This window comes from Schistocerca nitens, chromosome 5 (genome assembly GCF_023898315.1).
Source record: "Schistocerca nitens isolate TAMUIC-IGC-003100 chromosome 5, iqSchNite1.1, whole genome shotgun sequence".
Lineage (NCBI taxonomy): Eukaryota > Metazoa > Arthropoda > Insecta > Orthoptera > Acrididae > Schistocerca > Schistocerca nitens.
Genome location: NC_064618.1, coordinates 519,085,215 through 519,091,214, shown reverse-complemented (window position 1 = coordinate 519,091,214; position 6,000 = coordinate 519,085,215). Strand labels below are relative to the sequence as shown.

The window sequence follows — 6,000 nt, the reverse complement described above, 5'->3', positions numbered from 1 at the left end:
TGCGGCTGAATGGGCGGCCGGCTGGCGGCGCTGGCGGCGTGGGAGGAGCTGAATGGGCCGCGGCGGCGGGGCGGGCGCGCCGGGCTCCCCGCGCCAGTCGGCGGCGCGCGCTCCAGCCGGACGGTTCGCGGAGCAGTGTGCGCAGTCGCGTAGCGGGACCGGACAGCAGCCAGCGGCATGTGGAGCGGCTCCGGGTGGTGGGCGGCGCTGGCGGCGGCGCTGGTGCTGGCCGCGGCGGTGCGGGCGCAGCAGGCCGGGCCCTACGAGGACTCGGCCGCGCCGGCGCCCGGCTCGCGCGGCGCCCGCATCCGTTGCTATGACGACACCGGCAAGCCACAGGTGAGTCCCGGCCGCAACAGGTGCCGCCGGCAGCGCGTGTGCGACTCGGCCGGCCCAGTGTTCTCCCGCACAGTGATATCCCAACTCGAGTGGTTGCTTCCATCTTACCCACGTTACTTCATCAGGAAGATCCCCGATTACGATTGAAAGCACCGTCGACGACAGGGTCTTTAGTGCCGATGTTGCTTCAGGTGCTACGAGCGCCTACCTTCGACGGTTTCACCAACTGGACTCCATCAAAACTGCACGAAAGTCTAATAAATAATGAACGATGGATTTTGGGTATCTTTCGCAAGTTTCTAGGGCGTGTTTAGATCTAACGAATGCTGCTCTAACACGATGTGCTCGGTTTCGCTAAGTTGAGGTTCAAAGTTTTACGAACCTGTTGAATGCCAGTACGAGAGCGCTAACCGCGAATAGCGGCGTTTGTGCAACTGACTAAGGTGGCAGACTAGAATTCAGTACTTGCTGCGTTCGAATGCCTCCTTTACAGGGATCCCTACCTCAGTCGGTAAAAACGGAACCCTTATAGGTTCACTTTGTTGTCTGTCTGCCTACGCGACTCTTAAGAACTCCTTTTCTCAGGAACGGGTAGATATATCATGTTATAAATATGTCACATATTATCTACGGTCGCTTAGCGGTACAAAAAACTGAAGGTTCTAAGTCAACGAAATCAAAGGATACAACCATTTATGTCACATATTTTGATACCTCACTCATCAAAACCTATAGGGTACTTCCCGTTGCCCTAGAATCATGAAATTTGACAAGAAACAAGGTTTCACAGTAAACCTAGACAAAAAAATCCAAAAATTGTGAAAATTTTTTGTCATTTGTTACCTGACTGACTGTCTGTCCGTCCGTCTATTAAGATCCCATTTCCCTAAGAACGGGTAGACGTATCAAATAGAAATTTACGTCACCTACTGAGGTCTTGGTCCCTTGGTGGTGTAATAAATGTACGCTTCTAAGCCAATGAAGTCAAAAGATATGGCTATTTATGTCGCATATTTTGATACTCGCAAACTCACTTATCAAAACTAATTCCACTGACCTAGAATCACGAAATTTGGCGAAAACCATGGTTTCACAGTACAAGTAAAGAAAGTAATCAGAAAATTGTTAATTTTTAATTATGTCACAGGAAAATAATTTTTCTTTCTCATTTGTTACCTGACTTCAAACTTGATATTAACACATTCTTGAGAATTTTGGAATCCCCGGACCGATATCTTCCCAGTATCGATGTTAACAGGCGAACATCGTCGATATTCTCGATTCCTGGAATGGATGAAAAGTCTATAAAAATAATAAAATTAGTACGGAATCCTCAAGCGAGAGTTCTAGTCGCATCTGGCCAATTTACTTTTTTTTTCTAATCTCCCGTCAAGCGCTGATATCTCCACAACCACGTTTATTCAGAAAGGAACGTTGATAGTAATAAAGGTAATCATTGTTATACATTTATGGCTAGGTATAATCGAGGTATAATTAGGAATCGTGATAATAATTACCTGTGATTCAATGGCCAGGTACAAGTCTTTCTATTGGACGCCACTTTGGCTATTTGCTTGTCTGTGGTCTTCCCCAGTTATCCAGCCATGTGAAGGGGAAATACAGTTGAACGCTGAATCCAAATAACGTGTCGTTCCTAGCGACTTCTACTATGGTTGAGACGTGAAGGTTAGATTAAAGACATACTGAAAGTTTCTGTTGTCTTGCCGGGTTTAGATCCCGTGACCTCGTGGTTTCCAGTCACCCGCTTTGCCGCTTGGTTACCAGGCCCGACTGGAATCGTAATGAAATTGGCCGTGAAAAATTGTAGTTATGGAAAAGTTATTCGACAGTAAAACAGTTCGCTGTTATTCGTGGCTCACGGGGTCATCGTTATATTCACGCGTGCATGGAAAATACAATGGAGATTACGCAAAGCAGGTACAGCCCTGAATGCATCGATAATTATATGTTCGTTACAACACGATTTCTTATTGTATTTAGAGTACATCTCGCCACGAAAGTACCACAATGATTAACACTGTTATTGTTGTCCCTTTCCGAAGAAAAACCTTTCGTTATGGTGATACAAGTGTTTGGTGGTAGAATGAAGAGGCTCGAATGAAGAAGTACCAGAATTCTAGTCTGACACTTTGCAGGCTGCACTAACGCTGCTCATTGACGGTTAGCGCTCTCGTATGGTATTCAATAGGCTCGTAAAACTTTGGAACTCGATTTATCGAGAACCCCTACAATTCGCATCGTATTAAAGCAGCACTTGTTACATAGGTACATAGTATAGTGGTGCGAAAGATGAGCAAAATAAGTGTATAGTTCCATGAACAGTAAATAAACTATTATAGTTAATGGCACATATTTTACACATTGTAAATCCCAAATATTTTAAGATTCGTTATGTTACGCTTAAGAAACTGAAAAATTACATCATTTGATGCAGTTAGCTATGTTCGCCACGTAAGTAGCCCATTTCAACAGGGTCGCAGGTTCGAATTCTGCCGTAGACAAGAATTGGATATCAATTTTAGAATCGTACAGGTCAGTCTTTGAGTGAGTGTATATTGTGGTCTTCAGTGTTTCTCAATTTCATCTCGGGAAGCATCAGAACAGGGTAAAAAAGCTACACAGATTATTAAGAAATCATATGCATTGTTTTTGACATATCACGCCAAGTGTAATTCATCTCAAAGAATTTCGTTATAATATCCTTGTGAGAAAGTGTAAGAGTATTACTATGGTGTACTTTGATCACAATGTCTGCTAAATCTCGAAGCATTAACGAAGTGTCGTGTATAGACATCTTAGATAAGTATAGTCACACTTTAGCAGGGAGATCCGCTACGGCGAAATTAAAATGTACCTCGTGGAGAGACGCTGACAAGTCAGCTAAAGTAGATACAGTACTTAGATGTTTTTGTCACAGTCCATGGAAGGAAATGCAAATTTCCCATTGTGGAGATCTGAAGGAGACATTTACTCCAGCTTGATACCTCTCAATCAAGTGACAGAGGCTCACCTTTCCACCCCCATTGCCTCAAAATTGGCCTTACGTTTCGGTATCATGTACAGGGCGAATTGTTATTTTCTGGAGTAATAGGGTTCAAATTCCTGACTGAGAATACTTCGCCACATTTCCTGAAGCTTAACTAAAGCATATTAGGCGAATTTCGCGATATTTTCGTAAACAGGCCAAATGGTTCAAATGGCTCTGAGCACTATGGGACTTAACATCTGAGGTCATCAGTCCCCTAGAACTTAGAGCTACTTAAACCTAGGCAGGATTCGAACCTGCGACCGTAGCAGCCGCGTGGTTCCGGACAGAAGCTCCTAGAACCGCTCGGCCACGGTGGCTGGCAAATCGGGACTGTAAGGCGGAAGATCAGTGAGAATGAACACAAGGAGAGGGTACTCAGTGTGTGAACGAACTCTTCAAAGCCGACCCTCGTCTACAGCAGACTCTTTCTCGCGCACCGATGTAGTTACGTTACAAACTGCCATGTTACACGCCACCATTCGAAGCTCTTTAGCGGTAAAGGGCTACAGGTATGCAGACATGAAGAATGAAGTTGTAAAATTTTAATAACGTTTGTTTTATTTAAAAAGCCTTAAGAGTTTTCACATTAAAAATTCGGAACCACTACTTGTCAGCAGGCCCTCGTACATCAGAGAAGTTCAAATGCCGGCCGTAGTGGCCGAGCGGTTCTAGGCGCTACAGTCTAGATCCGCGCGACCGCTACGGTCGCAGGTTCGAATCCTGCCTCGGGAATGGATGTGTGTGATGTCCTTAGGTTAGTTAGGTTTAAGTAGTTCTAAGTTCTAGGGGACTGATGACCTCAGAAGTTAAGTCCAATAGTTCTCAGAACCATTTGAACCATTTTTTTGAAATTCAAATTATTCATGCTGTCTCGCGTTGGCAGAATTCTCCTACAACACTCTAGAAGTGCGAAGGAATTGCCGTGATGTGAGATTAATGCATCTCAGGCGGTATAGACGAAGCGTCTCGTATAGCAGTACTTCTACAGCTTTTGTCTCCACACGCACGTCAATTTTACGGGTAATGGTTTTGTTCAGTGTAATTTTTACTTTCGCGTTTTTTTATCGTCCGAGCATCCTTCTCGCCGTGTGCGGCGTGGATATTACTTGTTCCGCCTCACAATTACACGGACTCATGCAAAGCAAAGTCACGCAACATTCCCGCCGTTGTACCTGCTCCACCGCCACGTGTTGCAAGCGTTATGCAGCAGCTCAACCTCCTGCAGGAAACCTCTGACCTGAGAGAGAAAAAGAGAGAGAGAGGGAGAGAGGAGGGGAGTGGGAGACCGTTAGCAGTGTTGTATTCACTTTCGAGCGATGAATTACTTTTGTCTTATTGTGAAAATAATCCAGTAGGAATTCTGGTATCAGTTCCCAGCTCCTCCGTCCACGCCTTAATATTGTACTTGAGGTTCATAATCAGAAGTTCTCTCTTATTTTACAAAACGCCTTGCCAGACAATTTTGTTGGGATGGACATCCTCTGACGACAAGATTCCACATACCCACTTCACTATTAATTTCTCTCAGTTCCTTCTGTTATCGATTGCGTCTGTTTCAAAGGTACTAGAATAGTGAATAAACTCCCAGCATCCTATCACAGATATTATTATGTTTGCGTATTTTTAAGATTTCAAAAATTGAGTGAAGTCTCGATTTATCGAAAGAACGGCAGCTCAATTTTTTCTATCCTGCGTGGCATGCGTAGAAACTATTTATCGTCAGTTGCTCCGTTGTGTACACCGAACCGCAGGGAAACGAACACATGTTCTTAAGTTCGCGACCGACTGAGTTCATTAAGTGAACGAAACGCTAAGAAGTCCGTAGCGAAATCGGCGTAGCATTACATCAGTTCCAGATCAGTAACCGCACGAGAACGTATACCAGCTAAGTCAACTTGGCCGTGCAGTGGCGCGATACAAACACCTACAAAGTGCAGCGAGGAGTGAGCCGCGTCGCGAACCCGAGCCACAGGCTCAGCGACAAGCAGTCGACGTGAGTGGCAAGTGACGCGCGCCTATCTCGGCGGTGGCTGCCCTTACGACGGCGGTACGCAGCCGCCGCTCGCAGCCTAGTCTGACATCTCCACGTGCGTGCCAGGCGGGGAAGCCGAATCACTGTCGGATACCAGACAATTTTTACGATTGCCTTTTATTTCTGTACAAAGACTTTGTTGCCCTATATCGTAGATACACTTTTTTATTCCTCTTATTTTGATTCAGTTTTCATTCATTGTAATTTAGCTTGTATCTTACAATTATCGGCGGATGTGCATTTGGCTGGTAAGCTGTTTCCACCACCGTTTCAAATATAAATAAAACAGAGTGCAACCAGTCACTATACCGACAGCTGTTCATTTATGATATGTTTCGGAGACTTTGCCGTGTGATCAGCTGGCAGTTCCGGTGTTTGATTCACGTGGACTGCTCCTGGAAAACTGTCGATGTCGAAATATGTGCACCTGCGTTGTGCACTTTCCGCGAGAGCTCTGTATCTGAGTTTTACTCATTCACTGTAAGATGCATAGGACTACAGATATATCTGCACATCGTTTTTTTCCCAGGAGCGGTGCCCGTGAGCTAAATACCCGAACTGCCAGGCACTTCAATGTGAT

At 45.2% G+C, this 6,000-nt stretch overlaps 1 protein-coding gene across 1 annotated transcript in view; it reads left to right on the top strand.

Moving 5' to 3' along the window:
- The first annotated feature begins 249 nt into the window (after window positions 1-249).
- LOC126260961 (laminin subunit gamma-1) overlaps window positions 250-6,000 on the top strand; it is a 1,198,090-nt gene continuing 1,192,339 nt past the window's right edge. Inside the window, exon 1 of the mRNA XM_049958485.1 lies at window positions 250-339. The gene's annotated coding sequence lies outside the window, so the exon portion shown is untranslated. The remainder of the gene's footprint in view (window positions 340-6,000) is intronic.